Genomic DNA, 22,146 nt, shown 5'->3' with positions numbered 1-22,146 from the left:
TACTGAGATATTGGAGACACTGTGGTATTGAAGGCACTGAGGTACTGGGAGTACAGGGAGTGCTGGGAGACCCTTGGAGGCACGGAGGTGTTTGGAGGCACGGAGGTGCTTGGAGGCACGGAGGTGTTTGGAGACACCGAGGTGTTTGGAGGGACGAGGTGCTTGGAGGCACGAGGTGCTTGGAGACACGGAGGTAACTGGAGGCACGGAGGTGCTTGGAGGCGCGGAGGTGCTTGGAGGCACGGGGTGCTTGGAGGCACGAGGTGCTTGGAGGCACGGAGGTGCTTGGAGGCACGGAGGTAACTGGAGGCACGGAGGTAACTGGAGGCACGGAGGTAACTGGAGGCACGGAGGTGCTTGAGGCGCGGAGGTGCTTGGAGGCACGAGGTGCTTGGAGGCACGAGGTGCTTGGAGGCACGGAGGTGCTTGGAGGCACGGAGGTAACTGGAGGCACGGAGGTAACTGGAGGCACGGAGGTAACTGGAGGCACGGAGGTGCTTGAGGCGCGGAGGTGCTTGGAGGCACGAGGTGCTTGGAGGCACGAGGTGCTTGGAGGCACGGAGGTGCTTGGAGGCACGGAGGTGCTTGGAGGCACGAGGTGCTTGGAGACACGGAGGTAACTGGAGGCACGGAGGTGCTTGTAGGCACAGGATGCTTGGAAGCACAGGTTGCTTGTAGGCACAGGATGCTTGCAGGGACAGGATGCTTGGAAGCACAGGATGCTTGCAGGGACAGGATGCTTGGAAGCACAGGATGCTTGCAGGGACGAGGGAGCTCTGGATCATAGCTTCCACAGGAGAAACGAAGATACTCAGGCATCGGATCTCTGCCTGGTATCTGATTTTAAATTCCCCGCCCTAGCCTGATTGGCGGAGCAGGCAGGTGACGTCAGACCTGCTCCGCCTCCTTGCCCTTGCTTGTGATGGCGGCGCCCTTGCTTCCGGGAAGCCGCCGGAGAGCAGCGCCGACCCGCCGCTGAAGCCGGAGACTGACAGGGGAAGAGAGGCGCCGGGCAGACCAGGCCACCCGCAGGGACAAGCGCGGTCGCCGCTGCCCGAGGTTCGTGACACCACCTAACCGTGGTTTTTTTTTCTTTCTTTATACATACATACTAGTTACGAGTATACTATCTCTTTATCAACCAGTCTATATATTAGCAGCAGACACAGTACAGTGCGGTAGTTCACGGCTGTGGCTACCTCTGTGTCGGCACTCGGCAGCCCGTCCATAATTGTATATACCACCTAACCGTGGTTTTTTTTTCTTTCTTTATACATACATACTAGTTACGAGTATACTATCTCTTTATCAACCAGTCTATATATTAGCAGCAGACACAGTACAGTGCGGTAGTTCACGGCTGTGGCTACCTCTGTGTCGGCACTCGGCAGCCCGTCCATAATTGTATATACCACCTAACCGTGGTTTTTTTTTCTTTCTTTATACATACATACTAGTTACGAGTATACTATCTCTTTATCAACCAGTCTATATATTAGCAGCAGACACAGTACAGTGCGGTAGTTCACGGCTGTGGCTACCTCTGTGTCGGCACTCGGCAGCCCGTCCATAATTGTATAAACCACCTAACCGTGGTTTTTTTTTCTTTCTTTATACATACATACTAGTTACGAGTATACTATCTCTTTATCAACCAGTCTATATATTAGCAGCAGACACAGTACAGTGCGGTAGTTCACGGCTGTGGCTACCTCTGTGTCGGCACTCGGCAGCCCGTCCATAATTGTATATACCACCTAACCGTGGTTTTTTTTTCTTTCTTTATACATACATACTAGTTACGAGTATACTATCTCTTTATCAACCAGTCTATATATTAGCAGCAGACACAGTACAGTGCGGTAGTTCACGGCTGTGGCTACCTCTGTGTCGGCACTCGGCAGCCCGTCCATAATTGTATATACCACCTAACCGTGGTTTTTTTTTCTTTCTTTATACATACATACTAGTTACGAGTATACTATCTCTTTATCAACCAGTCTATATATTAGCAGCAGACACAGTACAGTGCGGTAGTTCACGGCTGTGGCTACCTCTGTGTCGGCACTCGGCAGCCCGTCCATAATTGTATATACCACCTAACCGTGGTTTTTTTTTCTTTCTTTATACATACATACTAGTTACGAGTATACTATCTCTTTATCAACCAGTCTATATATTAGCAGCAGACACAGTACAGTGCGGTAGTTCACGGCTGTGGCTACCTCTGTGTCGGCACTCGGCAGCCCGTCCATAATTGTATATACCACCTAACCGTGGTTTTTTTTCTTTCTTTATACATACATACTAGTTACGAGTATACTATCTCTTTATCAACCAGTCTATATATTAGCAGCAGACACAGTACAGTGCGGTAGTTCACGGCTGTGGCTACCTCTGTGTCGGCACTCGGCAGCCCGTCCATAATTGTATACTAGTATCCAATCCATCCATCTCCATTGTTTACCTGAGGTGCCTTTTAGTTGTGCCTATTAAAATATGGAGAACAAAAATGTTGAGGTTCCAAAATTAGGGAAAGATCAAGATCCACTTCCACCTCGTGCTGAAGCTGCTGCCACTAGTCATGGCCGAGACGATGAAATGCCAGCAACGTCGTCTGCCAAGGCCGATGCCCAATGGCATAGTACAGAGCATGTCAAAACCAAAACACCAAATATCAGTAAAAAAAGGACTCCAAAACCTAAAATAAAATTGTCGGAGGAGAAGCGTAAACTTGCCAATATGCCATTTACCACTCGGAGTGGCAAGGAACGGCTGAGGCCCTGGCCTATGTTCATGGCTAGTGGTTCAGCTTCACATGAGGATGGAAGCACTCAGCCTCTCGCTAGAAAAATGAAAAGACTCAAGCTGGCAAAAGCAGCACAGCAAAGAACTGTGCATTCTTCGAAATCCCAAATCCACAAGGAGAGTCCAATTGTGTCGGTTGCGATGCCTGACCTTCCCAACACTGGACGTGAAGAGCATGCGCCTTCCACCATTTGCACGCCCCCTGCAAGTGCTGGAAGGAGCACCCGCAGTTTAGTTCCTGATAGTCAGATTGAAGATGTCAGTGTTGAAGTACACCTGGATGAGGAGGATATGGGTGTTGCTGGCGCTGGGGAGGAAATTGACCAGGAGGATTCTGATGGTGAGGTGGTTTGTTTAAGTCAGGCACCCGGGGAGACACCTGTTGTCCGTGGGAGGAATATGGCCGTTGACATGCCAGGTGAAAATACCAAAAAAATCAGCTCTTCGGTGTGGAGGTATTTCACCAGAAATGCGGACAACAGGTGTCAAGCCGTGTGTTCCCTTTGTCAAGCTGTAATAAGTAGGGGTAAGGACGTTAACCACCTCGGAACATCCTCCCTTATACGTCACCTGCAGCGCATTCATAATAAGTCAGTGACAAGTTCAAAAACTTTGGGTGACAGCGGAAGCAGTCCACTGACCAGTAAATCCCTTCCTCTTGTAACCAAGCTCACGCAAACCACCCCACCAACTCCCTCAGTGTCAATTTCCTCCTTCCCCAGGAATGCCAATAGTCCTGCAGGCCATGTCACTGGCAAGTCTGACGAGTCCTCTCCTGCCTGGGATTCCTCCGATGCATCCTTGCGTGTAACGCCTACTGCTGCTGGCGCTGCTGTTGTTGCCGCTGGGAGTCGATGGTCATCCCAGAGGGGAAGTCGTAAGCCCACTTGTACTACTTCCAGTAAGCAATTGACTGTTCAACAGTCCTTTGCGAGGAAGATGAAATATCACAGCAGTCATCCTACTGCAAAGCGGATAACTGAGTCCTTGACAACTATGTTGGTGTTAGACGTGCGTCCGGTATCCGCCGTTAGTTCACAGGGAACTAGACAATTTATTGAGGCAGTGTGCCCCCGTTACCAAATACCATCTAGGTTCCACTTCTCTAGGCAGGCGATACCGAGAATGTACACGGACGTCAGAAAAAGACTCACCAGTCTCCTAAAAAATGCAGTTGTACCCAATGTCCACTTAACCACGGACATGTGGACAAGTGGAGCAGGGCAGGGTCAGGACTATATGACTGTGACAGCCCACTGGGTAGATGTTTGGACTCCCGCCGCAAGAACAGCAGCGGCGGCACCAGTAGCAGCATCTCGCAAACGCCAACTCTTTCCTAGGCAGGCTACGCTTTGTATCACCGCTTTCCAGAATACGCACACAGCTGAAAACCTCTTACGGCAACTGAGGAAGATCATCGCGGAATGGCTTACCCCAATTGGACTCTCCTGTGGATTTGTGGCATCGGACAACGCCAGCAATATTGTGTGTGCATTAAATATGGGCAAATTCCAGCACGTCCCATGTTTTGCACATACCTTGAATTTGGTGGTGCAGAATTTTTTAAAAAACGACAGGGGCGTGCAAGAGATGCTGTCGGTGGCCAGAAAAATTGCGGGACACTTTCGGCGTACAGGCACCACGTACAGAAGACTGGAGCACCACCAAAAACTACTGAACCTGCCCTGCCATCATCTGAAGCAAGAAGTGGTAACGAGGTGGAATTCAACCCTCTATATGCTTCAGAGGTTGGAGGAGCAGCAAAAGGCCATTCAAGCCTATACAATTGAGCACGATATAGGAGATGGAATGCACCTGTCTCAAGTGCAGTGGAGAATGATTTCAACGTTGTGCAAGGTTCTGATGCCCTTTGAACTTGCCACACGTGAAGTCAGTTCAGACACTGCCAGCCTGAGTCAGGTCATTCCCCTCATCAGGCTTTTGCAGAAGAAGCTGGAGGCATTGAAGAAGGAGCTAAAAGGGAGCGATTCCGCTAGGCATGTGGGACTTGTGGATGCAGCCCTTAATTCGCTTAACAAGGATTCACGGGTGGTCAATCTGTTGAAATCAGAGCACTACATTTTGGCCACCGTGCTCGATCCTAGATTTAAAGCCTACCTTGGATCTCTCTTTCCGGCAGACACAGGTCTGCTGGGGTTGAAAGACCTGCTGGTGACAAAATTGTCAAGTCAAGCGGAACGCGACCTGTCAACATCTCCTCCTTCACATTCTCCCGCAACTGGGGGTGCGAGGAAAAGGCTCAGAATTCCGAGCCCACCCGCTGGCGGTGATGCAGGGCAGTCTGGAGTGACTGCTGATGCTGACATCTGGTCCGGACTGAAGGACCTGACAACGATTACGGACATGTCGTCTACTGTCACTGCATATGATTCTCTCAACATTGATAGAATGGTGGAGGATTATATGAGTGACCGCATCCAAGTAGGCACGTCACACAGTCCGTACTTATACTGGCAGGAAAAAGAGGCAATTTGGAGGCCCTTGCACAAACTGGCTTTATTCTACCTAAGTTGCCCTCCCACAAGTGTGTACTCCGAAAGAGTGTTTAGTGCCGCCGCTCACCTTGTCAGCAATCGGCGTACGAGGTTACATCCAGAAAATGTGGAGAAGATGATGTTCATTAAAATGAATTATAATCAATTCCTCCGCGGAGACATTGACCAGCAGCAATTGCCTCCACAAAGTACACAGGGAGCTGAGATGGTGGATTCCAGTGGGGACGAATTGATAATCTGTGAGGAGGGGGATGTACACGGTGATATATCGGAGGGTGAAGATGAGGTGGACATCTTGCCTCTGTAGAGCCAGTTTGTGCAAGGAGAGATTAATTGCTTCTTTTTTGGGGGGGGTCCAAACCAACCCGTCATATCAGTCACAGTCGTGTGGCAGACCCTGTCACTGAAATGATGGGTTGGTTAAAGTGTGCATGTCCTGTTTTGTTTATACAACATAAGGGTGGGTGGGAGGGCCCAAGGACAATTCCATCTTGCACCTCTTTTTTCTTTTCTTTTTCTTTGCATCATGTGCTGATTGGGGAGGGTTTTTTTGGAAGGGACATCCTGCGTGACACTGCAGTGCCACTCCTAGATGGGCCCGGTGTTTGTGTCGGCCACTAGGGTCGCTAATCTTACTCACACAGTCAGCTACCTCATTGCGCCTCTTTTTTTCTTTGCGTCATGTGCTGTTTGGGGAGGGTTTTTTGGAAGGGACATCCTGCGTGACACTGCAGTGCCACTCCTAGATGGGCCCGGTGTTTGTGTCGGCCACTAGGGTCGCTAATCTTACTCACACAGCTACCTCATTGCGCCTCTTTTTTTCTTTGCGTCATGTGCTGTTTGGGGAGGGTTTTTTGGAAGGGACATCCTGCGTGACACTGCAGTGCCACTCCTAGATGGGCCCGGTGTTTGTGTCGGCCACTAGGGTCGCTAATCTTACTCACACAGCTACCTCATTGCGCCTCTTTTTTTCTTTGCGTCATGTGCTGTTTGGGGAGGGTTTTTTGGAAGGGACATCCTGCGTGACACTGCAGTGCCACTCCTAGATGGGCCCGGTGTTTGTGTTGGCCACTAGGGTCGCTAATCTTACTCACACAGCTACCTCATTGCGCCTCTTTTTTTCTTTGCGTCATGTGCTGTTTGGGGAGGGTTTTTTGGAAGGGCCATCCTGCGTGACACTGCAGTGCCACTCCTAGATGGGCCCGGTGTTTGTATCGGCCACTAGGGTCGCTAATCTTACTCACACAGCTACCTCATTGCGCCTCTTTTTTTCTTTGCGTCATGTGCTGTTTGGGGAGGGTTTTTTGGAAGGGCCATCCTGCGTGACACTGCAGTGCCACTCCTAGATGGGCCCGGTGTTTGTGTCGGCCACTAGGGTCGCTAATCTTACTCACACAGCTACCTCATTGCGCCTCTTTTTTTCTTTGCGTCATGTGCTGTTTGGGGAGGGTTTTTTGGAAGGGACATCCTGCGTGACACTGCAGTGCCACTCCTAGATGGGCCCGGTGTTTGTGTCGGCCACTAGGGTCGCTTATCTTACTCACACAGCGACCTCGGTGCAAATTTTAGGACTAAAAATAATATTGTGAGGTATTCAGAATAGACTGAAAATGAGTGTAAATTATGGTTTTTGAGGTTAATAATACTTTGGGATCAAAATGACCCCCAAATTCTATGATTTAAGCTGTTTTTTAGTGTTTTTTGAAAAAAACACCCGAATCCAAAACACACCCGAATCCGACAAAAAAAATTCGGTGAGGTTTTGCCAAAACGCGTTCGAACCCAAAACACGGCCGCGGAACCGAACCCAAAACCAAAACACAAAACCCGAAAAATTTCAGGCGCTCATCTCTAGTGTATACACTACTATAATAAGAATTTACTCACCGGTAATTCTATTTCTCGTAGTCCGTAGTGGATGCTGGGAACTCCGTAAGGACCATGGGGAATAGCGGGCTCCGAAGGAGGCTGGGCACTCTAGAAAGATCTTAGACTACCTGGTGTGCACTGGCTCCTCCCACTATGACCCTCCTCCAAGCCTCAGTTAGGTACTGTGCCCGGACGAGCGTACACAATAAGGAAGGATTTTGAATCCCGGGTAAGACTCATACCAGCCACACCAATCACACCGTACAACTCGTGATATGAAACACAGTTAACAGTATGAAACAATAGAGCCTCTCAACAGATGGCTCAACAATAACCCGATTTAGTTAACAATAACTATGTACAAGTATTGCAGATAAACCGCACTTGGGATGGGCGCCCAGCATCCACTACGGACTACGAGAAATAGAATTACCGGTGAGTAAATTCTTATTTTCTCTAACGTCCTAGTGGATGCTGGGAACTCCGTAAGGACCATGGGGATTATACCAAAGCTCCCAAACGGGCGGGAGAGTGCGGATGACTCTGCAGCACTGAATGAGAGAACTCCAGGTCCTCCTCAGCCAGGGTATCAAATTTGTAGAATTTTGCAAACGTGTTTGCCCCTGACCAAGTAGCTGCTCGGCAAAGTTGTAAAGCCGAGACCCCTCGGGCAGCCGCCCAAGATGAGCCCACCTTCCTTGTGGAATGGGCATTGACAGATTTTGGCTGTGGCAGGCCTGCCACAGTATGTGCAAGCTGAATTGTACTACAAATCCAACGAGCAATAGTCTGCTTAGAAGCAGGAGCACCCAGCTTGTTAGGTGCATATAGGATAAACAGCGAGTCAGATTTTCTGACTCTAGCCATTCTGGAAACATATATTTTCAGTGCCCTGACAACGTCTAGCAACTTGGAGTCCTCCAAGTCCCTAGTAGCCTAGGCACCACAATAGGCTGGTTCAGGTGAAACGCTGACACCACCTTTGGGAGAAACTGGGGACGAGTCCTCAATTCTGCCCTATCCATATGGAAAATCAAATAAGGGCTATTACAAGACAAAGCCGCCAACTTTGATACTCGCCTGGCAGAAGCCAAGGCCAATAACATAACCACCTTCCACGTGAGATATTTCAGATCCACGGTTTTTAGTGGTTCAAACCAATGTGATTTTAAGAAACTCAACACCACGTTGAGATCCCAAGGTGCCACAGGAGGCACAAACGGGGGCTGACTCTGCAGCACTCCTTTTATAAATGTCTGAACTTCAGGTACTGAAGCTAGTTCTTTTTGAAAGAAAATCGACAGAGCCGAGATCTGTACCTTAATGGAACCCAATTTAAGGCCCATAGTCACTCCTGCTTGCAGGAAATGCAGAAATCGACCTAGTTGAAATTCCTCTGTTGGGGCCCTTTCGGCCTCTCACCATGCAACATATTTTCGCCATATGCGGTGATAATGAGTTGCTGTAACCTCTTTCCTGGCTTTAGTAAGCGTAGGAATGACTTCCTCCGGAATGCCCTTTTCCTTCAGGATCCGGCGTTCAACCGCCATGCCGACAAACGCAGCCGCGGTAAGTCTTGGAACAGACAGGGCCCCTGCAGCCGCAGGTCCTGTCTGAGTGGCAGAGGCCATGGGTCCTCCGATATAAATTCTTGAAGTTCTGGGTACCAAGCTCTTCTTGGCCATCCACGAGAGAAGGCTGGTTACTGATAGTCTGGTGTGATGTGATGTCCTGACGTATGGAGTCAATTTTGGATGTGAAGTAAGTGGCAAAGTCAAGAGCAGAGAGTGAGGAAGGGAGACGAGGTGGAGGTGGGCAGAGGAGTGAGTTGAGAGTGGCAAAGAGGCGCCGGGGGTTGGAAGACTGGGAGGAGATGAGGTTCTTGAAGTATGACTGTTTAGCAAGAGAAAGGGCAGCACTGAAGGATGAGAGCATAAGTTTGAAATGGAGGAAGTCTGCCTTAGAGCGTGATTTCCTCCAGTGTCGCTCAGCCGTACGTGAGCATTTTTGCAGATATCTGGTGCATTTGGTGTGCCAGGGTTGAGGTGTTAATTTGTGAGGGTGAATAGTGGTTGGTGGAGCAACAGAGTCAAGAGCAGAAGTAAGGGAAGCATTGTATGTGGAAGTGGCTTGTTCACGGCATGAGAGAGAGAGAATAGGAGAGAGAAGTGAGTCAAACAGGGAGGAAAGGAATGTGGTGTCAATAGCTTCAATGTTACGCTTAGTGATGGTAGCCTTAGGAGGTAGAGATGGGGAAGTCGAGAGAGATAGGTTGAAGGAGAGCAGGTGGTGGTCAGAGAGGGGAAATGGGGAGTTGGAAAAATCAGAAATATCACAGCGGTGAGTGAAGACCAGATCCAGTGAGCTCCCATTCACATGGGAGGGTGAGGAGGTCCACTGGGAGAGACCAAGTGAAGAGGTGAGGTTAAGGAGTTTAGAGGCAGGGGATTGTGTGGGGATGTCAATAGGGATGTTGAAATCGCCTAGGATAATGGTGGGAATGTCAGAAGAGAGGAAGTGAGGAAGCCAGGAAGCAAAGTTGTCGATTAATTTGGAAGCAGTGCCAGGGGGGCGGTAAATGACAGCTACTCTAAGATGGACTGGTTGGAAGAGGCATATGGCGTGGACCTCAAATGTAGAGAATATAAGGGATGGTTCTGGTGGTATGAGTTGGTAGGAGTAACTAGAAGGTAAAAGGACCCCAACACCACCCCCATGGCGACCCCCAGGTCGGGGTGTGTGTGTGAATGTAAGGCCCCCAGCAGAGAGAGCAGCAGCAGAAGTAGTGTCAGAGGGCGTAATCCAAGTTTCAGTAATGGCTAGTAGGTGTAGGGAGTGGGAAATGAAAAGGTCATGAGTAGGGACCAGTTTGTTATAAACAGATCTGGCATTCCAGAGGGCACAGGATAGGGGGTATGAGTTTGTGGGAGAGATGTGAATTAGATTTTCAGGGTTGCTGTAGCGATGAGGTGGGATTAAGTTTGAGGGCAGGGATGATGAGAGAGTAGTGATGGTACGGGTGCCGGAGCTAGGAGGGGAAACTGCAGGAGGTGGGCAGGGAGGGAGGTCAGTGTGATGTGGATGGGGGTGTGGGGAGGTGACAGGGAAGGGAGAGAGGGAGCAGGGCTGAGTTGTGGGGTAGCAGGACCATGGGGCAGAGGTGAATGAAAGTGGGGTAACAGGAAAGGTGGGGGAAGGAAACAGAGGGATGGAGGGGAGACAGAGGAGGGGAGAGAGGAGGAGGTGGAGGAGACTAGGGGGGAAGGCTAAAGATACATTATTAGGTAGACACTGAGTGATGTGGGGAGTATAAGAAAACCTTGACATAGTGTTAAGTAGGTAAATAGGTTGAGGGAAAGTGGAAGTAGGAGAGGAGACTGTAAGGCAATCCGAGCAGAAGAATTGCAGAAATGCAGGTGAGAAAAGCAGTGTAGGCTCAAGGGGTGTAGATTTAGTATGAAATGAGTCAAAAGCGTAGATAAAGTGGGTGCAGAAAAGTATTTGGAGTGTAAGAAATGAAAGGATTGTGAGAGGTTTAAGAAGCAATGGTAATTATGTTAGATGTTTTAAGTGTTTGCAGGTAAAATTGCATTGGTGCAGCTGTGCTTAAAAAACAAAATTACAATAATACAGATACAGGCATTTGTAGGTGAAATGGATGGTTTATGAAATGTCCAAGTAAGGTAGTTCTGTGCTATGTAATCAGATGCAACAATCAGGAGGTGAGTGATCTGAGGAGTAAGTGACTCACATTTGTTATTAGTTCTTCAGTTTTCTTTGTTTTGTTAGATTGGTGTGCTTCTGTTTTCCTTCTTTTTCACTTCGATTGAACGCTGATTGAACACTGCTGTTATGTGTCAATTTTATCACGCTTTGATAAAAATGCACGCTTAGATCAATAAATGCACAGCCAAATGGCTTTGCACAGCCTACACCATTGGACTTAAGTAGAAGACTATTACAAGTGAAACCAATAATTGAAATCTGTAACCACACCCCACCCCCTCAAATGCCAGGCAATAACTTACCTTAAAAACAACAACCAGGCATTCCACAAAGATTAAACTGGGTCTATATCATTCAAAACTTTAAAAAAGTACTTCAAAATCACATACTATGCAATAATGTTTCAATTTGCATTACCCAGCAGAATTAGCTTCGCATATATAGATATAGTGCAGCAGAATATATTGGTGGTTGTAGTCAATTGTAATTACTCAGCAGAATTAGCTTTGCATATATAGATATAGTGCAGCAGAATATATTGGTGGTTGTAGTCAATTGTAATTACCCAGCAGAATTAGCTTTGCAAATATATAGTGCAGCAGAATATATTGGTGGTTGTAGTCAGTTGTAATTACCCAGCAGAATTAGCTTTGCATATATATAGTGCAGCAGAATATATTGGTGGTTGTAGTCAATTGTAATTACCCAGCAGCAGCTCTACTGCACTCAACATCACCAGTGCTCACAATATATATAATGCTATATACTATGCCATAGTGGTGCTTACTATATAACACCTCCTACTGCGTTCCCCCTGGCAATGAGCATGACACCCAGAGAGTGAAACCCCTGGCAATGAGCATGACACCCAGCACGTGAAACTCTTGGCATTGAGCAGTTTTTGTAAAAGTAATTAGAAGCTTTACTGTAGGGCATAGTGTATCACAGATATTGTGGTGAGTGACATAATATGTTCCAAAGGGCATTAATGTGTGGGGCTTAACATGGTGGAAATTACTGTACTTTTTTCCCTGTGGTGGCCGAGGTCAGTTGGTGCAGGGTCAAGAACTGGGGTGTAAGGTAGTCTTTGCCTGCAAGGCTACGCCCATTTTATGGAGACCATACCCATTTTTGCGTGGTCACGCCCCCCCCATCCCGTCCGGAGCGCTCACGCAAATATAGTTTTTTTTATATATATATATATATATATATATATATATGGGGGAGGGGCACAATTTTTAATGCCAATGGTGGCGGGGGGCACGCATTTGAAGCCAAATTGTTTAGAAACACCCCTGCAAGAAAATATCTGTAAATCCAATGTTACCATAAGTGTGGCATATACCTGCGCTTGCTCGCGGGGTGAGAACATCTCCCTAATTGAATTCAGCGATATGAATAGAGGTTGTGCAGCAGCCACAGAAAGGGTTAATCTCTGCAGCTTGTCACTAAATTACATTGTTGCAATTTTAGCTGGGAGCTGCAATAATTACTCTAATATATAACACAGCCAACACTTCTATATTCACACAATATACTGCATGGTGAATATAGAAGTGGTGCTTACTAAACAGCACCTCCTACTGCATTCCACATCACCGCTGGTCACACTCATATCAGGCCCATAATGCTGTATACTATGCCATAGTGGTGCTTACTATATAACACCAGGTGCTGTGCAGTGGTCAAAACACACTAACTGGTCCCATGCTGTTGTTGAACTAAAGGCCTATACACACGATGAGATTCGGTCTATGCTAATAGGTTTAAAAAGGTTACATAAAAGCTACTTTATGTATTTATTCATTAAAGTTTTTAAGTTGTATTTTACAACCATACAATGATATGATATATAATGTATCGTATAATCATTACATAATGTTGATGGCATTGAATTGTCTCTGCCTTGACTAGTGGCAGCAGCTTCAGCACTAGGTGGAAGTGGATCTTGATCTTTCCCTATTTTACCCTCCACCTTTTTGTTCTCCATTTTTTAATGTGTGGAATTATATGCCAGTAATATATCTGGAATTAGACGGTGGTAATGTCTGGAATTAGATACCACTAGATAGATACCAGATATCACTGCATACCCTCCAACATTTTACACACAAAAATTGGTACAAATTAGAAAAAGGGGCGTGGTCATGGGTAAAGGGGGCGTGGTCACGCCCCTTTTCCTATACTTTCAATGGAAGTTTGGAGAGCCAAAAATAGGTACAGACCATGAAAAAAAGGTACTGTACCTATTAAAAAGGTACAGTTGGAGGGTATGTCACTGTGACTGGAATGATGACATATGCACAGTGACAGGACACTACCACAGCACCCTACAGCAGCCATATGCGGCACAAGACACTGGAGTATTAGTAATGTACTGTAGTATACTGAGCACCACAAGACAATGAGCAGTGATACGGAGCACTGATGAGATTACTAGAACTGACACTGAGCAGCCAGATGCAGCACTGAACTATTAGTAATGTTCTGTAGTATACTGAGCACCACAATGCAGCACAAAACAATGAGCAGTGATACTGAGCACTGATGAGGATACTAGAACTGACACTGAGCAGCAAGATGCAGCACTGGACTATTAGTAATGTACTCTAGTATACTGAGCACCACAATGCAGCACAAGACAATGAGCAGTGATACTGAGCACTGATGAGGATACTACTGAGAACTGACACTGAGCAGGAGAGACACACTACAATTTCATCTTGCGCCTCTTTTTTTATTTATCTTTGCATCATGTGCTGTTTGGGGCTATTTTTTTAAGTGCCATCCTGTCTGACACTGCAGTGCCACTCCTAGATGGGCCAGGTGTTTGTGCTGCCCACTTGGGTCGCTTAGCTTAGTCATCCAGGGACCTTGGTGCAAATTTTAGGACTAAAAATAATATTGAGAGTTGTGAGGTGTTCAGAATAGACTGGAAAGGAGTAGAAATTATGGTTATTGAGCTTAATACTATAGGATCAAAATTACCCCGAAATTCTATGATTTTAGCTGTTTGAGGTTTTAAAAAAAAATCACCCGAATCCAAAACCCAAAAGGGTGGTTTTGCCAAAACGCGTCCGTATCCAAAACACAACTGTGGATCCGAAACCAAAACCAAAACATGAAACACGAAAAATGCCCGCTGCACATCTCTAGTTAGGGGAGAAGCATGTAGCCTTGTAGACTATGCACAGCTATATCTAGAAAAATATACGATCTAATCTTTAACCAACCAATGCAAGAAAGTATTTAATGTGAAAATACGAAACACTAGACTAATTGGAGGTGCGCCCTAAAGCAAATTACAATGTTAGGATTAGGGGGTTCGGAAAGACCTCTAGTGTATACACTACTATAATAAGAATTTACTCACCGGTAATTCTATTTCTCGTAGTCCGTAGTGGATGCTGGGAACTCCGTAAGGACCATGGGGAATAGCGGGCTCCGAAGGAGGCTGGGCACTCTAGAAAGATCTTAGACTACCTGGTGTGCACTGGCTCCTCCCACTATGACCCTCCTCCAAGCCTCAGTTAGGTACTGTGCCCGGACGAGCGTACACAATAAGGAAGGATTTTGAATCCCGGGTAAGACTCATACCAGCCACACCAATCACACCGTACAACTCGTGATATGAAACACAGTTAACAGTATGAAACAATAGAGCCTCTCAACAGATGGCTCAACAATAACCCGATTTAGTTAACAATAACTATGTACAAGTATTGCAGATAAACCGCACTTGGGATGGGCGCCCAGCATCCACTACGGACTACGAGAAATAGAATTACCGGTGAGTAAATTCTTATTTTCTCTAACGTCCTAGTGGATGCTGGGAACTCCGTAAGGACCATGGGGATTATACCAAAGCTCCCAAACGGGCGGGAGAGTGCGGATGACTCTGCAGCACTGAATGAGAGAACTCCAGGTCCTCCTCAGCCAGGGTATCAAATTTGTAGAATTTTGCAAACGAGTTTGCCCCTGACCAAGTAGCTGCTTGGCAAAGTTGTAAAGCCGAGACCCCTCGGGCAGCCGCCCAAGATGAGCCCACCTTCCTTGTGGAATGGGCATTGACAGATTTTGGCTGTGGCAGGCCTGCCACAGTATGTGCAAGCTGAATTGTACTACAAATCCAACGAGCAATAGTCTGCTTAGAAGCAGGAGCACCCAGCTTGTTAGGTGCATATAGGATAAACAGCGAGTCAGATTTTCTGACTCTAGCCATTCTGGAAACATATATTTTCAGTGCCCTGACAACGTCTAGCAACTTGGAGTCCTCCAAGTCCCTAGTAGCCTAGGCACCACAATAGGCTGGTTCAGGTGAAACGCTGACACCACCTTTGGGAGAAACTGGGGACGAGTCCTCAATTCTGCCCTATCCATATGGAAAATCAAATAAGGGCTTTTACAAGACAAAGCCGCCAACTTTGATACTCGCCTGGCAGAAGCCAAGGCCAATAACATAACCACCTTCCACGTGAGATATTTCAGATCCACGGTTTTTAGTGGTTTAAACCAATGTGATTTTAAGAAACTCAACACCACGTTGAGATCCCAAGGTGCCACAGGAGGCACAAACGGGGGCTGACTCTGCAGCACTCCTTTTATAAATGTCTGAACTTCAGGTACTGAAGCTAGTTCTTTTTGAAAGAAAATCGACAGAGCCGAGATCTGTACCTTAATGGAACCCAATTTAAGGCCCATAGTCACTCCTGCTTGCAGGAAATGCAGAAATCGACCTAGTTGAAATTCCTCTGTTGGGGCCCTTTCGGCCTCACACCATGCAACATATTTTCGCCATATGCGGTGATAATGAGTTGCTGTAACCTCTTTCCTGGCTTTAGTAAGCGTAGGAATGACTTCCTCCGGAATGCCCTTTTCCTTCAGGATCCGGCGTTCAACCGCCATGCCGACAAACGCAGCCGCGGTAAGTCTTGGAACAGACAGGGCCCCTGCTGCCGCAGGTCCTGTCTGAGTGGCAGAGGCCATGGGTCCTCCGATATAAATTCTTGAAGTTCTGGGTACCAAGCTCTTCTTGGCCATCCACGAGTATCGTTCTTACTCCTCGCCTTCTTATTATTCTCAGTACCTTTGGTATGAGAGGCAGAGGGGAGAACACATAAACCGACTGGTACACCCACGGTGTTACCAGAGCGTCCATAGCTATCGCCTGAGGGTCCCTTGACCCGGTGCAATATCTTTTATAGCTTTTTGTTGAGGCGGGACGCCATCATGTCCACCTGTGGCCTTTCCCAATGGTGTACAATCCTATTGGAAGACTTCTGGAGGAAGTCCCCATTCTCCCGGGTGGAGGTCGTGTCTGTTGAGAAGATCTGCTTCCCAGTTGTCCACTCCGGGAATGAACACTGCTGACAGTGCTAACACATGATTTTCCGCCTATCGGAGAATCCTTGTGGCTTCTGCCATCGCCATCCTGCTTCTTGTGCCGCCCTGTTGGTTTACATGGGCGACTGCCGTGATGTTGTCTGATTGGATCAGTACCGGCTGGTTTTGAAGCAGAGGACTTGCCGGCCTCAGGGCATTGTAAATGGCCCTCAGGTCCAGAATATTTATGTGTAGGGAAATAACCTGACTTGACCAAAGTCCCTGGAAATTTCTTCCCTGTGTGACTGCCTCCCAGCCTCAAAGGCTGGAATCCATGGTCACTAGGACCTAGTCCTGTATGCCGAACCTGCGGCCCTCTTGAAGATGGGCACTCTGCAGCCACCACAGTAGAGATACCCTGGTCCTTGGAGACAGGGTTATCAGCCTATGCATCGGAAGATGCGATCCGGACCACTTGTCCAACAGGTCCCTCTGAAAAGTTCTTGTATGGAACCTGCCTAATGGGATTGCTTCGTAGGAAGCTACCATTTTTCCCAGGACTCGCGTGCAATGATGCACCGCTACCTATTTTGGCTTCAGGAGGTCTCTGACTAGAGATGACAACTCCTTGGCTTTCTCCTCCGGGAGAAACACTATTTCTGGTTTATGTCCAGAACCATCCCCAGGAACAGTAGACGTGTCATAGGAACCAGCTGTGACTTTGGACTGTTTAGAATCCAACCATGCTGTTGTAGCACTTTCCAAAATAGTGCTACCCCGACTACCAACTGCTCCTTGGACCTCGCCCTTATAACGAGATTGTCCAAGTACGGGATAATTACAACTCCCTTTTTTTTGAAGGAGTATCAACATTTCGGCCATTACCTTAATAAAACACCCTCGGTGCAATGTACAGTCCAAACGGCAGTGTCTGGACTTGGTAATGGTAATCCTGTACCACAAATCTGAGGTACTCCTGGCGAGGATGGTAAATGGGGACATGCAGGTAAGCATCCTTGATGTCCCAGGATACCATGTAATCCCCCTCGTCCAGGCTTGGAATAACCGCCCTGAGCGATTCCATCTTGAACTTGAATTTTTTTGTTCAAGGATTTTAAATATAAAATGGGTCACACCGAACCATGCGGTTTCGGTACCCCAACCCGTGTGGAATAGTAACCCCGTCCTTATTGAAGTAGGGGCACCTTGAGTATTACCTGCTGGGAATACCGCTTATTAATTGCCTCTAGCACAGCCTCCCTGCCTGAGGGAGTTGTCAGCAAGGCATATTTTAGGAAACGGCAGGGGGGAGACATCTCGAATTCCAGCTTGTACCCCTGGGCGTGCAGGGCATGGCGGCCTTTTGCGGCAATTGGATGACCCCTAGTTCGCATTAAACACCTCCACCCTCCTTCGGTGTGGGGCTCATGTTGGCTATGCCCCAGCCCCTGAAGAATTCAAGCTGATTTCTTGCAGCAGCTAGGCACTGTAACAGCTCCAGAGCTGCTCTGTAAGGCAAGTAAAAGGGCTTGGGCCCTGCAGCACTACCTGTAGTTCGCATTGTGCGCTGGAAGGCACAAATTAAGCAGACGAGAGAAGTCAGGATAGTGCGCAAGGGCATAGAAGGGAGCGGCTCAAGAAAAAAGAAGTGTAAACAGACAGCAAACTAGGCTGGAGAGAGACATGAGACAAAGAGATCTGAATTATACGAGAGCCGACCAGGGGAAACACAAATTATGCAGTCAAGTTTCCCACATTTGGGGGAATCGCAGGAGCAGCACACCCAGAGTGCAATTGGTGAGCCTTGCCCTGGGAGAAGCACATTCATGATCATAGTATCTTACCTAGCAGGTAAGAAGGAGTTGGGCTAGAGCTGGGGAGGGTCGCTGCTCGGGCACCCCCCTGTCAAGTGAAGGAGATCCAACTGAGGCAGCACAAGGGAACTCTCGAAAGAAGAACAAGGCTAGAGGAAGATCTGAGACAAAGAAATCTGACTTTTACCAGAGCTGACCAGAGGAAAGCACAAACACAGTCCCCCACTACCACAAATAATGCTGTCAAGTTTACAACATTTGGGGAAATAACAGGGGTCAGCATACCCAGAATGCAATGAATGAACCTCACCCTGGGAGAACAATCTTCATGACCATGGTATCTCCTATGCAAAATAAGTATGATTTGGGATAGGGCTGGGGAGGGCCGCTGCTCAGGCACATCTCTGTCAAGTAAAGGAGATTCAACTGAGGCAGCACAAGGGAACTCTCATCTGGGGACAACAACTGCAGGAGGTACACATATTTTCAGATGAAAATGGGAGGGCAGAAGGCTGCCTAATACTGAAGCACCCCCAAACAACAAACCAAATGCAACAACTAGTGCAAGCATTCCTGGGGGAAGGCCTGCAGCAGATGGATTTGCATATGGTGATGTCATCCAAGCAGTGGGTCAAAGTTGGCTTCAACCCTCGTCTGCATATGAAAAGAGAAAATTGGCATGCAGGGCATGGCGGCCTTTTGCGGTGCTTGGATGACCCCTAGTTCGCATTAAACACCTCCACCCTCCTTCGGTGTGGGGCTCATGATGGCTATGCCCCAGCCCCTGAAGCATTCAAGCTGATTTCTTGCAGCAGCTGGGCACTGTAACAGCTCCAGAGCTGCTCTGTAAGGCAAGTAAAAGGGTGTGGGCCCTGCAGCACTACCTGTAGTTTGCATTGTGCGTTGGAAGGCACAAAGTAAGCAGACGGGAGAAGTCAGGATAGTGCGCAAGGGCATAGAAGGGAGCAACTCAAGAAAAGAGAAGTGGAAACAGACTGCAAATTAGGCTGGAGAGTGACCTGAGACAAAGAGATCTGAATTATACGAGAGCCGACCAGGTGAAACACAAATTATGCAGTCAAGTGTCCAACATTTGGGGAAACCGCAGGAGTAGCACACCCAGAGTGCAATGGGTGAGCCTTGCCCTGGGAGAAGCACCTTCATGATCATAGTATCTCACCTGGCAAGTAAGTAGGAGCTGGGCTAGAGCTGGGGAGGGTCGCTGCTCGGGCACCCCCCTGTCAAGTGAAGGAAATCAAACTGAGGCAGCACAAGGGAACTCTTGAAAGAAGAACAAGGCTAGAGGAAGATCTGAGACAAAGAAATCTGACTTTTACCAGAGCTGACCAGAGGAAAGCACAAACACAGTCCCTCACTACCACAAATAATGCAGTCCAGTTTCCCACATTTGGGGAAATCACAGGGGTCAGCATACCCAGAATGCAATGAATGAACCTCACCCTGGGAAAACAATCTTCATGACCATGGTATCTCCTATGCAAAATAAGTATGATTTGGGATAGAGCTCGGGAGGGCCGCTGCTCAGGCACATCTCTGTCAAGTAAAGGAGATTCAACTGAGGCAGCACAAGGGAACTCTCATCTGGGGACAACAACTGCAGGGAGAACACATATTTTCAGATGAACATGGGAGGGCAGAGGCTGCCTAATACTGAAGCACCCCCAAACAACAAACTAAATGCAACAACTAGTGCAAGCATTCCTGGGGGAAGGCCTGCAGCAGATGGATTTGCATATGGTGATGTCATCCAAGCAGTGGGTCAAAGTTGGCTTCAACCCTCATCTGCATATGAATAGAGAAGAGGGGCGTGCAGGGCATGGCGGCCTTTTGCGGCGCTTGGATGACCCCTAGTTCGCATTAAACACCTCCACCCTCCTTCGGTGTGGGGCTCATGTTGGCTATGCCCCAGCCCCTGAAGCATTCAAGCTGATTTCTTGCAGCAGCTGGGTACTGTAACAGCTCCAGAGCTGCTCTGTAAGGCAAGTAAAAGGGTGTGGGCCCTGCAGCACTACCTGTAGTTTGCATTGTGCATTGTAAGGCACTAAGTAAGCAGACGGGAGGAGAAGTCAGGATAGTGCACTAGGGTATAGAAGGGAGGGGCTCAAGAAAAAAGAAGTGGAAACAGACAGCAAACTAGGCTGGAGAGAGACCTGAGACAAAGAGATCTGAATTATATGAGAGCTGACCAGGGGAAACACAAATTATGCAGTCAAGTTTCCCACATTTGGGAAAATCGCAGGAGCAGCACACCCAGAGTGCAATGGGTGATCCTTGTCCTGGGAGAAGCAACTTCATGATCATAGTATCTCACCTGGCAGGTAAGTGGAGTTGGGCTAGAGCTGGGGAGGGTCGCTGCTCGGGCACCCCCCTGTCAAGTGAAGTAGATCCAACTGAGGCAGCACAAGGAAACTCTCGATAGAAGAACAAGGCTAGAGGAAGATCTAAGGCAAATAAATCTGACTTTTACCAGAGCTGACCAGAGGAAAGAACAAACACAGTCCCCCACTACCACAAATAATGCAGTCGAGTTTCCCACATTTGTGGAAATCACAGGGGTCAGCAAACCCAGAATGCAATGAATGAACCTCACCCTGGGAGAACAATCTTCATGACCATGGTATCTCCTATGCAAAATAAGTATGATTTGGGATAGGGCTGGGGAGGGCCGCTGCTCAGGCACATCTCTGTCAAGAATTTATAAAGTCTATACATATATATAACCAAATGTCAATATATATATAGAACCCAGTGCTCCTATCAAAACTTATCTATTTCACCAATTTGTTGCTTATTTAATCTTTATACATCTATTAATTTTCACCATATATTATAAAATGGTGCTCCCATAGGTAGTACTGTTCTACTAATAATAAACCAAATTTTAAAGATAATCACACTTGTTATCAAGGGAGCGCAAAAAATAAAATATACAAGCTCTTTATTTTTAAAAAATATATATAGACAGAAGAAACCCACATTCAATAAAATACAATGGAGTCAACATATATAGGCACCACTATCCATATCTAAATGTAATCAGGATCTATTTCATATTGCCCTTGATGACAACGGAATGTTTATTAAAGTGTCCAAAAAATCCTCCTGGATACAGCTGTTGTAATTTAATCGTTACTTTCCAATTGTAATTGATACATTAAATTCCTTCTTGTGGATGAACAGCAACAGTTGTAACCAACGCCTCTTATTTACTGCAGTTAAAGTTCATATGTAACTCACGTGAGTAATGAAAGAAAACAGGGGGAGAGCGCTGTGATGGTTGGTGAAACACAGCGGTATGCTACGACCCCCGTTAACCGTGGCTGGATCTTATTGGCACTCGCGGTCGGGATATTTCTTCCTGCCGTGGGTAGAGACCTCCTTTTGCTCGGTCTCAAATTGCTTTTTCCCCTTCACCGCTGTCTTTACATCAGACGTCCGCCGTGATGTAGCTCGTTCATGAACGGGCTTATATCTCAGCAATCAGAGTGTCCGGTAATCACCTTCCTTACGCGTTTCTCCGCTGTTATCCAAGAGCGGTTTCGTCAGAGGATACATCAGCAGCCTAGCAGGCTCTTTTTAAAATGCACCGGACCAATAGTATTACTAATTAGTTGATTGGATACATACATGTACTAATTGGATGCATACATGTAATGACTCACATATGGAACAACTTTCTAATTGCATTTGCACATATAAAGGCATTTCATAATATAAAAATAAGCAACATGGTGATTAAAAATAATAATAAAATAAGCAACAAGGTGGTTTAAAAAATAACAGAAAATATATAATCTATATACAGATTAACCTATAATCTTTCAATCAATACCTCATATCTATAATCACATATACATAATTCAGAGACTCAGCACTAAGGATCCCCATTTACTTATATAAAACCTTTTAGGGTAACATAAATCCAGGCCACTACTAAAGCAGTTCTTGTGGCGCAGGGGAAACATCACCTGCATTCTATGCAGCTAGTCCCATGTTCGAATCCAACCCGCTCAGCTTAACATCAATATTATTTATTTACTTTTAATGGGATCATTCTATCAATTCATTTT

General features: G+C 47.1%; 5 non-coding genes and 1 pseudogene across 5 annotated transcripts; all 6 read right to left on the bottom strand.

Moving 5' to 3' along the window:
* Positions 1–17,937: 17,937 nt before the first annotated feature.
* On the bottom strand, positions 17,938–18,100 carry LOC135021108 (U1 spliceosomal RNA). Its single transcript, XR_010218423.1, has one exon. It is a non-coding gene; the product is annotated as a U1 spliceosomal RNA (small nuclear RNA).
* Positions 18,101–18,252: 152 nt separating this feature from the next.
* Positions 18,253–18,416, bottom strand: LOC135021049 (U1 spliceosomal RNA). The gene has a single exon (XR_010218369.1). It is a non-coding gene; the product is annotated as a U1 spliceosomal RNA (small nuclear RNA).
* Positions 18,417–19,087: 671 nt separating this feature from the next.
* Positions 19,088–19,250, bottom strand: LOC135021095 (U1 spliceosomal RNA). Its single transcript, XR_010218410.1, has one exon. It is a non-coding gene; the product is annotated as a U1 spliceosomal RNA (small nuclear RNA).
* A 152-nt stretch (positions 19,251–19,402) lies between these two features.
* LOC135021040 (U1 spliceosomal RNA) lies at positions 19,403–19,566 on the bottom strand. Its single transcript, XR_010218361.1, has one exon. It is a non-coding gene; the product is annotated as a U1 spliceosomal RNA (small nuclear RNA).
* Positions 19,567–20,260: 694 nt separating this feature from the next.
* LOC135021093 (U1 spliceosomal RNA) lies at positions 20,261–20,402 on the bottom strand (annotated as a pseudogene).
* Positions 20,403–20,553: 151 nt separating this feature from the next.
* On the bottom strand, positions 20,554–20,717 carry LOC135021140 (U1 spliceosomal RNA). Its single transcript, XR_010218454.1, has one exon. It is a non-coding gene; the product is annotated as a U1 spliceosomal RNA (small nuclear RNA).
* Between the last annotated feature and the right edge of the window lie 1,429 nt (positions 20,718–22,146).

Source organism: Pseudophryne corroboree, unplaced genomic scaffold, assembly GCF_028390025.1.
Source record: "Pseudophryne corroboree isolate aPseCor3 unplaced genomic scaffold, aPseCor3.hap2 scaffold_367, whole genome shotgun sequence".
In the NCBI taxonomy this organism is placed as follows: domain Eukaryota; kingdom Metazoa; phylum Chordata; class Amphibia; order Anura; family Myobatrachidae; genus Pseudophryne; species Pseudophryne corroboree.
This window is presented reverse-complemented; position numbering and strand designations above follow the sequence as displayed.